This window comes from Rhineura floridana, chromosome 9 (assembly GCF_030035675.1).
Source record: "Rhineura floridana isolate rRhiFlo1 chromosome 9, rRhiFlo1.hap2, whole genome shotgun sequence".
In the NCBI taxonomy this organism is placed as follows: Eukaryota; Metazoa; Chordata; class Lepidosauria; order Squamata; family Rhineuridae; genus Rhineura; species Rhineura floridana.
In genome coordinates, this window is record NC_084488.1 from 91,577,488 (window position 1) to 91,594,020 (window position 16,533).

At 39.4% G+C, this 16,533-nt stretch overlaps 1 protein-coding gene across 1 annotated transcript in view; it reads left to right on the forward strand.

Moving 5' to 3' along the window:
- Nucleotides 1–16,533, forward strand: part of LOC133364551 (collagen alpha-1(XXV) chain-like) — a 234,213-nt gene that overhangs the window by 72,738 nt on the left and 144,942 nt on the right. The gene's annotated exons all lie outside the window — the stretch shown is intronic.

Here is a 16,533-nt window from a genome sequence, read left to right on the forward strand (position 1 = left end):
GAGTGTTAAAGCTCATTACGCTTATCAGCTGCTTTTACCCCTGCATGTTGTAGAGAGTGTCTCCAGGAAGGTAATGGCCGAAAATGATTTCACAAACTATGTAAGAAATATTTGAGTAGAAATAGTCCATGCCACACAAATTGCTATGCACCAAAAATCAGAATTCCTGCTGTTAGGTGGCAGAATGGTTGTGATATGCTGCATTTAGAAAACAAAACTGGTTTCACTGAAGAAATCTTCCAGCTTTCCCACCTGTTTCTGTCAGATCTGCATGAGCTTCTAATAAAGCAAGTGGCAGGTGGATTTTAACAAATTACAGTTCTGTAGCAGGAGGAATGCATGTCCTTAGTACTTGCCTTTTAAATAGCAATTTGTTCCAAACATCCAGAACATAATATAACAGGAGCACAATGTTCATGGGACTGGGTTTGTTTGTTTGTTGTTTGATAACTCAAACAGAGAAACGGGGAAATACTGTCACGTTGAGAGCGCCAGTTGTTTCTTTTTACATCTGTGCATCGTAGTAAAAATAGAATAAGCACCAGTTGGTGCCGGGAAACAATTGTCAAAGCAGCAAGAGGTTTCCTTTCCTTTAGCTTTCCCAACACCCCTTGCAGTTCTGGCTCCCAATATTTTTTTGGAGCAGTGTTGCTTTGCGTTCAGTCTAACTTCTTATCTCTGCCAGCATTGGCCATCCCCTTGCCCTCTCCTTCTGAACTCAGTCAGCACCATTGCCCAGGAGGAGATGGCAAGTGGAAACTGCTGTTTATTTGTTTGTTTGTTTATATCCTGCTCTTCCTCCCAGTAGGAGCCCAGGGCAGCACTGCTTGCCTACTTGGAGTGGACAGGTGAACAGGCAACAGCAAGACTGGTTTTTATTGTTTTATTTTATGTACAGTGCCATGTGCATTTGATGGTGCTATATAAATAAATGATGATAATAATAATAAAGAAGGAGGGAAAGGAAGAGCAGGGCCAGGGTCCTCTGTTGTTAGCAGTGGGGCCTCTGCTGGGGAATGGGCTTTGGCAGATGCCCAACAATGCCAACTCCTGATGCTGATTCTGGGCTCTGGAGCCTTCCTAATTCTCTGGTCTCTCTCTGTAGTAGCAGTCCTCCAAAATTCTAGTATGGTCTGGTCTCTAAATGCAAAAGAATTGGAAGATGGATTGCTGACATAACAGAATGGACTGCAGGTGGAAGATTATATATTTTTAATGATTTGCTATATTAACTGCCCCCTAAAATCAGTGCAGCATGCAAAGAACTGGCATAGAAACTTTCTTGCTGTTGTGCTAGTCTTCTGTTTTTAGGGATTTTTTTGGGGTAACAGGATCAGACCTGGGATCAGTTCCTGGCACTCTCAGGTAGCTTACAGGATCCCAGCATCCTAACAGACTCCAGTGGCATATGCCTTGAGATCCCCATACAAGGCTGTTGAATCTGGGAAGCCGCTATTTTAAATTTTCCACAATGGCCCTAGACTAATGCTAAACTGGGCACTCTAGGGCATTGTGGGAAATGCAAAATAGTCACATCCCTGCCACATTTTGCCAGGTAAGCCTACAGCCAGGGCACCCCATTGATGTATGAGAGGAGCTCACTAAATGCACTTTCCCAAGCGTTCCCTCATCCCTGGAGATGACCCTGGTGGGAAACATTAAAAGAGGCACTCCCCCACGCCTGTTATCTGAAGTGATACAGTCCTTTAACCACTCTTTGGTGATAGATTTATCTCACCTCCTTACCAACACATTTCTCTGCATGTGGAGTCACAGTGTCCTTGGGAATGCATTAAGTGTTGGTGTTACTTTCTCAGGTCTGTATATGTATGTTTGTATGTATGTATGTGTATATATATATATATTTTGTGCAGGATTCCCCTCATGTTTTAATTGTGCACTTCATTTGCAAACCCAGAAAATTATCAAGGGCTAACTATTCCATGTGAGCTGATGATGAGTTCTAAGCTTTGGACTTGTTCCATATGATTTAAATTGCCAAAAACCTCTCCACCATTCTGGTAACTATGATGAGATGCTTGGATCCTTTGGATAGATACCCTGATCATTTTTTAGTCTTTGTTCTCCATTCCTGCCAGGTGCAGGAGAAATGTGCCAGGTTCTTGCTGTGCTTGTAGCTTGAAAATTGTGTTCAGGGAAACTACTGCTAGGAAACCTTTTATGCAGGGATGATATGTTGAGGGCTCTTAAAGACAGTATTGTGTCTGGTTTGTACTTTTACAAAAGCACAGTACTGCTAGGGACAAAAATTCATGTTAAATTTGAACCAAGTTATAAAATGTAATAGGAATGAAGAGAGAAACTGTGGGCAGTGATTATGCTTAGAAGCCTAATTGTTTTACACCATTCAAAACTATTATCGAGGCATTCCTGTCCTTTTCAGAGCCTTGCTGTTGCCTCTGTCCGTAATTGAAATTCAATCCCCACAATGTATGAAAATATAGCTAAGGCCTCTTTTTAATGCTTGAATAATTTTGATTACCTCTTGAATTCCAATAGCAGGTGACACCACAGTACTCTCTGTCAATTTTTGAAGCATTCTCTCCAAACGTTGGGGGGGGGGGAGAAGCACATGCAAATATATTTGACACCTATTAAAAAAAGGTGAATGTTTTACTTGAATTTTTTTTAAAAAATTAAAAACCTGTAATATCTGGTTTTATAGACCTCACAATAGGTTTGAAAAGCAAGCTTCTTATACTTACATGTGCTCCAACTGTCTTAATGTGCCAAGAAACACCAAGATTTTCTGTTACCCTGTCCCTGGTAAATTGCTGTCCCTGTTTTTGCCTTTTTCATATTTTCTTCGTGTGAATTGCTAGTTTTTTTAATTCTTCAGCTCCCTTTCTCAGGATCTCTAGAAGTTAAATTTCTGAATAGAATAGTGCTGGATATAACTTGCCTCTGGTGTACATGCTTTATTGTTACACACATTCCAATTCTATAAACAGAAGTTTCAGGGATGCAGCATTTACCCACATTTGGTTTCCTTTGGAAGAAAGTCACTAGACGTAGAGGCTCATTGGCATTTTGTAACACGCTTTGTTTACAAATATACAGGTTGAGCCTAGGTGGATGCACAGCTTAAACACTCCAACAGACTTCCAGAGTCTACTGCTTCCACATCAGATCTCTAGGGAGACAGACAATTCCCCAAAGTCAGCTCTCTGCTCCTGTCTACAGTTGCCCTTTTATTTTCTGGCACTCACCAGGTTCACATTTAATGCTAAGCCAAACCATGAGCAAATATGTGGGTGAAGATTGTGACTGCCCCGGTCCTGTTGCTGATGTGCTGCTTGAGTCTAAGCCATATTTTGGCTTAGTGTGAGGTCTCAGCCTGGACTTGTGGTTTATCTGGGGGAGACAATAGCAGCAGAATGACCGGAGATAAGCAAAGCCATTGCAGTCTCCTCTTTGGAAGCCCACATGCTCAGCATTCACCCTAAGTCATGGTTTGCTTTAGCTTGACATGTGAACCCGGTCACTGCCAGCCAATTATGTTCTAATATGTCCTTAACATAGAGACAATCATTGTCTTGATTTTTAAATCAATAGAGAACAGGCTGTTGCTGAGGAAATAAATGCAGCACACAGCAAGTAGACCTCAGCAAAACATAAGGAGGGTGTGCTAGGCACTTATTCATGGTATAATAAGAGTGGTATAACAATCATATCCCTATTTGTTATCTGTGAAATGTTGGATGGTGTGTCTTACATTGGTACAAAATATTTTACTTGTCTAACAGCTAAGTCCTTAATATCTTACTGGAAGTGTTCCCACTGATTTCGATTTGCTGGAATCCAAATGTCTAGCAGTCCACCACTCATGGGAAAGCTTCTTTGTCAGCTTGTAGTAGGACTGTGTACAAGGACAATGAAACCTTATACAGGGATTTTGTTCCAAATGGCCAGATCAAAAGTAGCACATTTTCTTTCAATGCCATCATTTTTTACTCTAAGATTTGTACATACTTGCCTGAAACTGTGCAAGTAGTAGTTTCCTTTCCACTTGCAGGTTTTTGGACCTTGGCCAGCATGTTTTAGGCTGAACATTATTATGTCTTTGGAATTTCATAATGGCCATATACAATCATGATCAAGTATTCACAAACTCATAGTTTCTGGATGGAAAACTCTACATATCCAGAGACATTGATGCTATACTGCAGACAAGGAATGTTGTCTTGAAAATAGTTTGTAGAGCCAAAACCATTTTCAGGGATTTTTTTAAAGCACTTTGATCTTTTCAGTTCCATATTCATGATTTCAGCATTTTTAGTTTCTTTTTCAAACTGTCATTATGAATACAAAACTGTCTTGTGAGCTTGACTTTCTTAATCACGATCAGTGAATGGCCAACGACTTTGAAACAATAGGAACAGCTGCCTTATACCAAGTCAGACCACTGGTCCATCTAGTGCCGTATTGTCAACACTGATTGGCAGCCCTCTTCATGCTTTCATGTCAAATGGTGACAGCCCTCAGAGCTACAGTGTGGGAGATAGAGAAAAAGTTTGGATCCACATTGTGAATTGAGAAACTGAAATACTGTGCAGACAATATGTCTGTGCACAGTGATACACAGAGGAGTGGTCAAGATCATGCATGTTGGCTCCATCTTCAAACGTGATACTTTAAAAAATATTTTGTACAAAAATTCAGGGTGCAGATCTCTTGTACTAATTATGTATAATTTGTACATATTAAGACACACACACACACACACACACACACACAAAGAGAGTTTGTCCATGGTTATATCATCTGGACAAGGCTAGAGAGTGACTCACAGACCCTGAGTTGTCTGAGAAGCATCTTGTGATGCATACAGGATTTTTCTCTCTGGGAATCAGATGCAGAGCTATCTGTCTCTTGTAGCATTGTCTCTGGGCTTCCAATATCCCTGTAGTTTGTAAATAAAATAAAATTTGTAAAAATAACCAATATGACAAAGACTATATAAATCTCCAGTGTTCTCCCACTGAAAGGAAGCTGAACATGGTAGCTCTGTTTGTGGACATCTTGCTGCTTAGTCTTAGAAAGCTTTGCTCACATAATAGTTCAAAGTATTGATGCTGTAAAATATGAGAGGAAACAACAGAAATGAACAAAACCAAAACCTGATCAAAGAGAATGTCTAGTAACTGTAACACCATATAACTATTCAGCAAGGCTGCAATCCTCTGCATGCTTGTCTGAGAGTGAGCCTCACTGAAGACAGTGGGCTGATTTGGACACAACACTAAACCATAATATTAGAATTAAAGGAATGATTCTAGCCTTCCTCTGGACTTGCATGCTCCCCCCACCTCAGCACGGAGTTGGAAGCTTTCAGTTAATTACAAATTAGCCATTTCATCCAAAGCCAGATAAACAGTGGTTAATCTTAACTATGGTTAGTGGAAGCAAGCCAAGTTTAAACCATAGTAAACTGGCTTGTTTTCACTAACCATAATTAAGTTTAGGATTTGGATGACGCAGTAAACTCTGGTTAAATTTAAAATAAGAGTAGAAACACCTTATGGCCATGCCAGAGGAGGATGGGGAAATGTGAGGGTAAACTCATTCTCATTTGAATGCAGGCAATAAAGCCTAATTACAAGTAAAAGTACATAGGATTGCACTGCATAGAATCTTACCAATAAAAATCAGAAGGCATTGCTCAAATAATCTTTCAATAATTAAAAATTGCTCAAAAGTCATCCTGTCTAATTGATTCAATGGAAGCAAGCCTAGATGTGGATTAGTTTTAAGAATTGTATGTTAGATGTGTGGGAACTTACTCTTTCCATCCAGTTGCTTAGAGTGGCAATGTATTTCAGGATGGCAGCTGAAGTAGTGGCAGTTCTAGAGCCAACATCCATTATCCCTCATAGTATCATAGATTATGTGCAATTTTCAGATTGTGCACAGCTGAGTATGATGTGATAGTTGTGCCACAAGATTCTCTGCAGCATAAGAAGAGATCCCTTGGGACAGCAACAGAACCTGACTGGCTCAGTTTTTACTTATTTTATTACTTTGTTGCTTATGATGTCCTGATATGATGCTGTGGCCACAGAGGAGAGATGGGCAGAGTATTCATTTTGGAAGCCAGCCAGAGACTCAGCTTCAGATCCCTGATCAGCCAAAAAATCTCCCCAGTTGTTAGGGGTAGCAGTCTAGAAGTGAACTAAATTACATATTCACAGGGAAGGAGAGCTCATACCATGGCTGCATTTAGACAGCAATTTATTCCATTTTCCCGATGTTTCCTTACCTGATAATTTCCACATTTTACTTGATCTTTCACACAATGTAAAAGTCACTTTGGGAAATCTAGCAGAATATAGTGGAAATTTAACACTCATTTCCATGTTAAATGCTTCCAGAAAAAAATCAATTTGCAACCCCATTAACCAGAAAATCACGGGAGTATAGTTATGAATTTTGGGGAAGTATGGAGCCAGTGTGATGTAGTGGTTAAGGTGTTGGACTACGACCTGGGAAACCAGGGTTCAAATCCCCACATAGCCATAAGCTCACTGGGTGACCTTGGGCCAGTCACTGCCTCTCAGCCTCATGAAAACCCTATTCATAGGGTCACCATAAGTTGGAATTGACTTGAAGACAGTACATTTACATTATACTGGCATACAGTTCTTTCGTGTAGTTTTCATGGGGGAATCATGGGAACAGAATTAAGCATGTGTGGAAAGGGTGGGGGAGTAGCGACATGTTCAACGAAGTTCATTGTTGTGTCACACCACTATTACTGGCAAGATTACCCCCTTGCCACTGTATGCATAGGGTCGAGGGTTCTTGCTTCTCCCTTCCCCTGTATCTGCACAGAGTCCTTGTATGTCGAACGTTAGCTCACCTAAACTCACAGCTTATCAACAGCAGTCGTCTAGTGTAAGGAGAGAATAAAATAGAAGAGACCCCACTCTAGAATTCTTGAGTCTTGGGAGGCACCAGAAATTTTCTATTTGGGAGTCTGACTTCAGACAGCAGAACAGTCTTTATAATATATGCTATTTATACATATATTGCACACTACAACTAATGTATTCTAGGTGGCCTTAGCCATCATTGCAGCAACAGAAAACAGAAATATATATATATATCTGCACAAAAGAAATTGCTGGATATCCATTAAACATCAAAGTATAAAACTCTGAAGGCGCATCTTAATTAAAACAGGTTACAATAGTTGAAGGACTGAGTTAAACTCTTAAGTCATATCACAGAGCCAGAGTAAAAATAACATAGGAATACGTGTCATGATACATCACCCATCAGATGTTATGGATGGAATACATGGATGGTTCTCCTGCTTTCTTCAACCCCCCCCCCTCAGCAGAGCTGAGGGGCCCTGAGTGCTATGAAACCTGGCTTTTTATACATTCTTTTTTCTATGGGAAGGTGTGCTCCTATGGTCTTTTCTCATTAATTCATTCCCACAGATTTGTCATAAACATTCTCATGGGACAGTCTTACAAAACCTTTCCGTTCTCATAGGTTTCTGTTTTATAAACATAGATGTTCTCAGAGATTAATATCAATTCATAGGTGAATTGGCCAGGTTACTGCTGGCCGTTCAGAAAATCCTACGAAGATATTTCCTGTTCTCTTCATTGTTTACGTTATAACACAGACTTGTTCATTTTGAATCTACTATCTTGGCTGTACGCCCAGACTTCCTGGAGGGGGAGAATAGGAAAAACGCTTGTCTTTTTAAAATGCTTTTTCTCCAACTCTGAAGGGGGGCAATTTCAAACTACTCTTGTTTTACTGTTGGCTCTTGTACCTATAGCAAACTTCATACACTAGTCTTCTAAGCAAATCTAAGCATGTGTAAATGATTTCAGCACATTATATGCATATTTTAAGTCTGGATCTTCCAGTTACACCACACCCACTGGTGTGAATGAAATTTATCATGACGTGGTATATCGGTCAAAAAGCCATAGTGCAATATTGGAACAGGTATTGCAGTGTTAGAAATCAGCAGAGCTTGGAAAAGTTACATTTTTGAACTACAACTCCCATCAGCCCAATCCAGTGGCCATGCTGGCTGGGGCTGATGGGAATTGTAGTTTAAAAAAGTAACTTTGCCAAGCTCTGGAAATCAGGATAGACGCACTGCCATAATCAGTCAAACTAACACAGTAAACCCCATATTTGAATGCAGTTTATGTCTGAGCAATGAGTTTCTCAAACTGAAAAGTCTGGCCAAAATTGGGAACTTAATAAAACCAGATTAAGCCCAACTGACTCATTCTATCACTTGGCTGCTGCTGAGGTGTTAGACATGAAACTACCCTTTGGACAACTTGATGAGTGCAGCAGAGAGTTGGCAAGCAGTTTCTTCCTCTGGCAGGTTTTCACAATGGCACAGACAGTAATGTGTTTGGGTCCCACTGGCAGACTCGCTGTTTTTTTTTTTTTTTCAATAATTTTTATTCAAATTTTCATAAAACATACAAGACAAAATCATAAAACATTCAAAGACAAAAAGCAAAATCAAAAATAGTTAAACAAAAAGAAAAAAAGAAAAAAAAAACAAAAATAAAAAATAAAGAGTAAAATATTGACTTCCCATTTGTCAAAGATCAAATCAGTTATAAGTCTATAATATATAGCAATCCTGTCTCTTAAGTCATATTATAAAATCACTTTCCTCCAGTAGTTATCTTACTTAATCATCAAATCTCATAAACATTACTTTATTCTTTCCACAAAAAGTCAAAGAGAGATTTCAATTCTTTAAGAAATATATCTATCAATTTTTTTTTTCCAGATAAGCATATCGATTAATCCATCTCATTACTAATTATGATAATCTTATTGTCATAACCATAGTCAAAATAAACATTTCAATTAATCCATCACATCAGAATCTGTTAGGTTCAATAATTTCAGTAGCCATTGTTCTATTATCTCTATTAGTTCCATTTTCCATCTTCCATCTTCAGTAGTCTTGTTAAGTCCAGTAATTTCAATATCCAATCTTCCATTATCAGTATTCCATAATAATCTTGCTGTCAAAGCCATAGTCATATAGTAAGAGTCTGATGGGAATTACCTCTATCCCAAATATTTTCTTGCCATCCATTCTGAATAGGTTGCTGAAATACTGCTGTAAAATCATATCTCTGTTCTTTTTTTCAAAATACACTGGGTCATCTCTTAAAAGTTTTTCCATTGTCACATGGCTGCAGTTAATTCCATAGATTTTCTCTATATTGGGCTCCATCACATCATTCCAGTCCAGAAGATAATCCATGCCATTGATAACTTTATCTCTAGAATCTTCATTAATTTCTTCAGAGATAACATTGAGTTCCAAACAATAGATTTTATTTCTAAAGTCCATAGACTCCAAATCTTGTTCCTGTTCCACGTTTGTTCCAATCTCCGGGATCTCCTCTCTCACAGGGACCCCTATTCCAGTCTCCAGGGTCTCCTCTCTCACAGGGACCCCTGTTCCAATCTCCGGGGTCTCCTCTCTCACAGGGACCCCTTCCAGGGTCACCTCTCTCACAGGGACCCTTATATCTTTAATCTCCTGCTTCATTTTACTCAATTCAATTTTCGTTATCTCAATCTCATCCATTATTTTCTGAAACATAGTTATTTCCAGATTCTCAGCCACTTTCTTAATTGCCATTTTAAAAGAAAAATATAGGAAAACCACTTCTTATTTCAGCAACAATTGGGTTAATACTCCAAACTTGGTGACATCACAGTATAAACAGAGCAGACAGCCTTATCTCTCCAATAGTTAAGTAAACAAAATGCAGTTCCCAGGATCGAAACAATTAATGGCAATCGTCAAGAAACAGATTCGTCAAAATAAAATAGACCAAAAAGAGAGTAGTCTCAAAACAGTATAATATTTTTCAAAATAAAAATCTGGAATAGAAATCCCTCTTCTGTGTGTATCTTTAGAATGCAAATCCAGGACAGCTTTTTGCAACAAAAACAGAGATAAGCTATTAATTAGTGCGTAGCAGAGAGAAGTTACGGCTCCCCAGTGAGATGTCAAAAACCGATCAATCTGGCAAATCTCTTTTAAACAGCAACAATTTAAGTCAAGTAAAAGAAAAATATAGAAAGAAGGGTGCTTGCCTGTTAATGCGTTCTCTCTTAGAAGATAAGATGAACGTTCGCTTTAACAGATAGAGCTTGCTGTTAAAAATCCGTCCCACCTTCGTCGGCTGGACCTCGTCCCATAAATTAATGAGATCTGGTCGTCCCAACAAAAATAGGCTTTGAGGTTAATCTCTTCGTTTCTCCCTACCCGGGAGAAGTTTAATCAGTCAAAAAAAAAAGAAAAAACTGACTGATATATCTGAATAAGCTTCTTTTGAGGCAGGAGCCCGTCTCAAAAGCAGGCACAGGCTAAGTCACCCTTCCCGGAAGTCCACTGGCAGACTCGCTGTTATGAAACCATTGGCACCTTATACAAAGTGGCTTTGGGCAACTCTCTTATCTAGCCTTTTTCACAGGATTATTGAGTGTAGAAATTAGATTATAATTTCTAATTATAAGAACGTCATCCTATGATAAATTCTACTAATATGGTTGGTAACAGTTGTATCTCAAAAATATTAGGGACCGAAGCCTAAATATTTAACCATCTGACTAACCGTGGAACATTTTGTTTTCAAATCTATACAGGCATACAGCTAAAGTGCTTGCTGCTCCTTCCCAGTCCAGTAGAAATAAGGGGTGTGCACTGACCATAACATTTGGTTTATTCTGATTAGGCACTTTGGAAAACAGCACTCCTCATTCTGAGGTGCTTCATAGGCTGTCCAGTTTAACTCAGGTTCTATCCAACTTTGCTTTGTTCTCCCCATTCACTATTAGGAAACTTTTCCCTTTTTTGACAGAAGTGGGTAAAATTTGCAGACATACTAGCCTCTCTAAAGTAGATAACACCTGCCAAATTCTATAGGTATATAGGTCCAGGGGCTTTTGTACATGGCATCTTTAAAGTTTGGATTTTTTAAAAAGTCTATAACTTTTTTATTTTGGGATAGAATTTGCAGGCAGCATTTTTATTTTTATGTCAGATTACTAAGGTGCCATGAAGCAATTCAGAGACCTCTGCTTCAATTTGTGCTGCCTTATAGAGATCCTACTTCAACTCTGGTATGCCAGGTATTCATCTGAGGCACACTGCTTTGTCTTGGGATTCACCCAAATCCAATACATATCCCTAGTAGAAATAGATTAACCTCTAGTCAGGGTCTTCTAGAATCCTTGCTAGGATAAAAGTAATGGATTCTATAATCTACAATCATCATCATAGTCCTAAATGAGTAAGTACCAGGAAGATCATGTGTGTGCAGTGCAGTTGTGCCTTTCCTATTTATCCTGCCATACTTTTAAGGCATGTACAAACTCTTTATCTTTACAATTTGTAAATCATTGATAATGAGGAAAGCAGGATTGTACCCACTGTCTCTGCTTCTGACCTCCATGAATTAATCTAAAGGTCTGAGCCAACCTGATGTGCATGTATGCATACTCTTTCCATGTGATCTGGTACCCTGCAAAAGGCAGAATATTAGATTGTGCATATCAAATGTGTACAAGTTGTACATGTATATTCTCTGTTTAGATTTTTGGATTGATGTGTGGAGGTTGAGACAGTGAACCAGATTCCATTTCTCCATTTCTCGCTTTGATAATCCATAGTTTTAAAGCACCTGAAAAAGGGTGTGAAGAGTCTTTCCTTTATATTTTTTTCTGGCAGTCTGTATTTTATTTCCCCTTGACCTTTCTCTGTTATGGCCTACTTACAGGAGAATGACATTTAGGTTATCACTGAACAACTTCTACAAGTGCAACTGGTTTAATATATATTTTCAAGTCTCCTGAAGAGCTATTCTTTTTATAAACACTTATATCATCAAATGCCTGAAGAGTCTCAGCTAGTTTTATACTGAGGAAGAAGGTATTAAACCTGACAGTCTGCATACCACCTAATGTTTAGCTTCTTTTTACTTTAGCTGTACTTGAAATCTTTGCACTAGAAAAACTAGCAGATACTTGCAAAATTTCAAAATGACGTTTACTTAAAGAACCTTGCTACCCGAAGATCATTCATGATTTATTGTCTAACCAAAGTATTAATTAATGAAAATAGACCTTAAGTATGCACTAAACGGCTCTAATGGAGTATGTTAATCTATTTCTTATCCCCTTTCTGCAAATAATAATAAAGCGCTACTGCCATTCGTCCTGATACAGGAGAGATTTATTGTTTATCAGGTCTCACAATCATTTTCCAGCAGCTGATTTTAAATTAGTTTTGGGGTCTAGGTGCAATAAGAAGCCACACAGGGTGCATACTTAACTATTTTCATAAAATTATTTTCTCCACATGGTGTGTTCCAAGTAAATTTTTTTAACAGCCGGGGCTGCACACAAGTGATAGCATCTTTCAAATGTCTTCAGCAGGAGGGATTAAGTTCCAGAAAGCAAAGGCATTCAGAACTTCCTTTTATTATCTTAACCTTTGTTAACTTGAGTGATTAAACAGATTTTTTGCTCTGGTAAAACTGTTAGGACTCTCTAGTTAATATTCTAGTTGTTTTTCCTCTGATTGCCTCTAATGCATAAGCGGCTTCTCAATGATAAAACAGAAGGAATGAATTCTGTAGCATTTCTAGTAGTAGTGATTCATGTCTCACTCATCTTCATCACAGCCCCATGTCATTATGGATATAGGTTTATGGATAGAGAGCTGAGGCTGAAAGATATTCACTTGGCCAATCCAGTCAGTAACTTAGTTCATATCTTATTTGGCTGTTGAATCAAGTTCCTGTGAAAGCTAACCTATCAGAATGTGCTGACTGAACAAGGAACACCATGTATGTGGAGTGCAATCCTACCATAAAACTAGCTCCATTTGGGAGAATGCTGTTGCAAGATGGTAATAGATGAGTCATGCCGAAAGTCAACCCACTGTTATAATGAAATATGTGCTAGCTGATTCTGAATTCATTGTCCAGAAAGATACTAAATCAAATAATTAAAATCAGGCTTGAAAAGAATGCAGTGATGTTTAACATGAAAAGGGGACTTTCAAGGTAACTGAACAGTTTCCTGAAACATTCCCCCTTCCCTGACAGATCTCTTTTTGTGCTGGATTCCTGATTATATCTGTGATCTTTTGAAGGTTGTAATAGCCCTCCTTCCCAGTAACAATGAAATAATAACACAGCCAATCAGATTTGGTGAAATGATGGCATTACTGTGAGATAATTATAAATGAGGTCAATACATCCTTAGGCATTGGCCTCCAGGTTGAGAAAATGTGCACAAAATGTAACTCACCTTTGTTTCAACATAGTCCTAATTAAGAGTATAGAATTATTAACACGTCATTGCAGAGCAACATGGGTTCTTATGTTTTCTTAAATAAAGGCAGTGGAATAAGTCATACAAATAGACTGAAACGAGATTTTTGACCGACATTTGTCTATGAAGGCATGTATTTATTTCTTTAAATTTATATATCAACCTTCCCCCACTGTCCTGAACCCAGCTTACAGCAAAATGATAAATAATATGATAAAACATCAATAAAATGTGTGTTGTAATTATGAGAGCTTGGGTATGCAACTAGGTGAAAAAAGAGCAATAATTCATAGACATAAGTTATCCTGTGAGGTTTTAGAGTGCTGGATCTGATGCTGTTCAACATTTTCATTAAGAGAGAGTGCCATTATCCAAAATTACTAATTTGGGGATGATGCAGCTCTGGGGGAATGCAAATATTTTAGAGGATAAGCGTAAAACATTACTATTTAATATTTGTTCACTCCCAAGATCATGAGTAGAAACAGATTGATGAATCCTTTTTTTTTTTTTTTTGGAAGCGGATACATTGCTTACGAAATACCCCCTTTTTCTCCAAAATATGCCAATTTCTGATTAGATAATGTCTTTTGATTTCAAAGTTTCCAAAAAATGACACCGTTTGTTGAAATTAAAGCTCTGCTTTGTATGAATGCACATGTTGTGAGGAAGAATGCCCTTTGGTCTTATCATACTCTGTAGTGTATTATTGTTTTAGTTTGGCTGCTGATAGAGAAAGCAGCCATTGCAGTAAAGGGATTTCTATAAAGACACTCCTGCTGTGAGTCTTTGGCACTATATAGGGAACGATACAAGACACTATATTCCCTAGAGCAGGTACAGTAACGAGCACCTCTGAGAGATTAATTAGAGCTTGAGGTGGTTGTAGGGTGGGGAAGCCATCATATAATGTGTCAGGTTCACTCTGGCCTACAGCTTGCGTGATCTGATGTGAAATAGTAGCAGCTGGCTGTAAATGTACGAAGTGCAAGTGAGCAGCAGGTGGTAATTCCTGTCTTGTTTGCCAGATCTTCATAGGAATATGTAAGCCCGTGCAGTGAGGTCAGGAGCTAAAGCAGACTTTACTGTTTCTATCATGAGAGGCGCAGTAGATCAGCAAAGATTTTCTCACATCCTACAATGTTCACAGTGGTAGCGACATAATACATTACTGTGCTGTAAATAAGCAGAGGAATTATGAGGCACTGTCAATGGAGCACTTATCTATAGCTAACCACAGCAAGCATCATATAATAGGAACTTTCAGCACAGATTACTTGATTCCTGAAGGAAGCATAGTTATGACAGGGTGGGTGCAAGTAGTGCATCTATCACATTTGTTAGAAGAACCAGCCCAGCACATTTTGGGCTACATCACACAGTCCAAGAGATGTGTTCCAGTATCCTCTGGCACCTTGTCAGACATTAGGGTGGCTGCTTAAACACTGCCAAAAAGAAAAAAAAGGAAACGCATCACCAAAAAGAGGACAAAAGAAGAAACAGATTTGCATAAAGTTTGCATGTGCTGATTTATATTTATAGTTGCAAATTTAGAAAAAAGTACTATAGTTTGAAACAGAGATACAGTATATCTAACCACAGTGCAGAATTGTGACCTGTGTGCCTGCTGCCCCTGCTGCGCAGGTGCTAACTGTTGATGGACAACTTCAAGGCCCCTTCTGCTCTCCCTTATTGGGGTTCTTTTTCTTTAAGCTGGACTTGGACTGGAAGGCCTTTCAAATAGAGGACATAATGTAGGACATATGGCCACTCTACCAGGAATCGTCCTGTGCCCCTTTGGTTCACAAGCTGTTTCACTGGCACTTCTGAACAATATTGATTCCCCAGTGTCAGGATGACTCATAGGCACCTGTCAGAAGAAAGCAATGGAGTCAGAATCCAGGGGCTAAGCCAGGAGTTAGTGGCAAGAAAGGCACAAAGGCACACCAGGACCAGTAAGTCTTTTTTGCTCAGGAAAGCTGCCAGCCCACATAAGTAGTGTTTATATCCTTTCCTGTCCAGGAAGGCCCAGTGCCCAACGTGGAGGGCTCAAGCAATCTAAAGCCTGAGTTCTTCACGGCAGAGATGTTGCAAGCTTGTCCCATGGGGCAGTTGCATACAGAACTGAAGATTCCCAGTTCTAACCCCAGCAACTCCTGGCACGCAAGCAAAAGATTGTGCAGTGGGCATAGTCCTGGAAGGGAAGGAAAACTTCAAGGGGAAATTAACATTCTGTAGCTACCTCAAATAGGCATTTCTGCCTTAAGGTAAAGTGGAGGAACAGATATGCTTTTCAGTTTAGCAGAACCCATTGTGGTCTTTCATTTTCTTGACAATGTGCTGCCTACCCTTACTTTTCTGCTAAGCCAGGTTTGGGGAACCTTTTGGCCCAGCAAAGCATGGCCAATAGTCAGGGATGATGGGAGGTGTACTTCAGCAACAACCAGAGAGCCAAAGATTCCCCACACCTGTGCTAGGCTATTTATATGAAGTTTGGCACGTGGCTGTGCTTGATTATGTGGTTGGTACTTGACAGTCAGATGGGCAAAGAAGAGCATGTGAACATAGAAGAACATAGGGAGCTGCCTTAGACTAGCTCAAATTAATTGTCAGTCTAGCCCACTGCTGTCTACTCTAACTAGCAGCAGCTCTGCAGGGTGTCTGACAGAGGTCTTTCATATCACCTGCTACCAGATCCTTTTTTACGCAAGATGCCAGGGATTGAACCTGGAACCTTCTGCTTGCAAAGTATGTACTCTACCACTGAGCTATGGCCCCTACGTAGCACAATCCTAACATGCCAGGGGAGGGAAAATCCTTGGTGCAGGAACTGCCAAATCCAAAGCCATAGTGGGTAGACGCCAACATGTCAGAAGATAGGGGGCAGCTTCTTACTTCTTTTTGCCACCCCTTGCCACTCCATACTTTGTTGTTGTCATTTTTAATTTCTCTCCAATTGGTTCTAATGCCTGTTCTGGGGACATTTCCAGGTAAGGAGGGGGCTATGGATCCAGCAGATATAAATCCTCCCCCAATCCACCCCCAATTGCCTTCTCAGGCATTAATGCACTGACAGTGGAAGAGCAGTGACGGTGGACCTTTGCGATGCTGCTATGAGGAGGCATCCAAGAGCATGCCTCCTTCTCCCAAGAC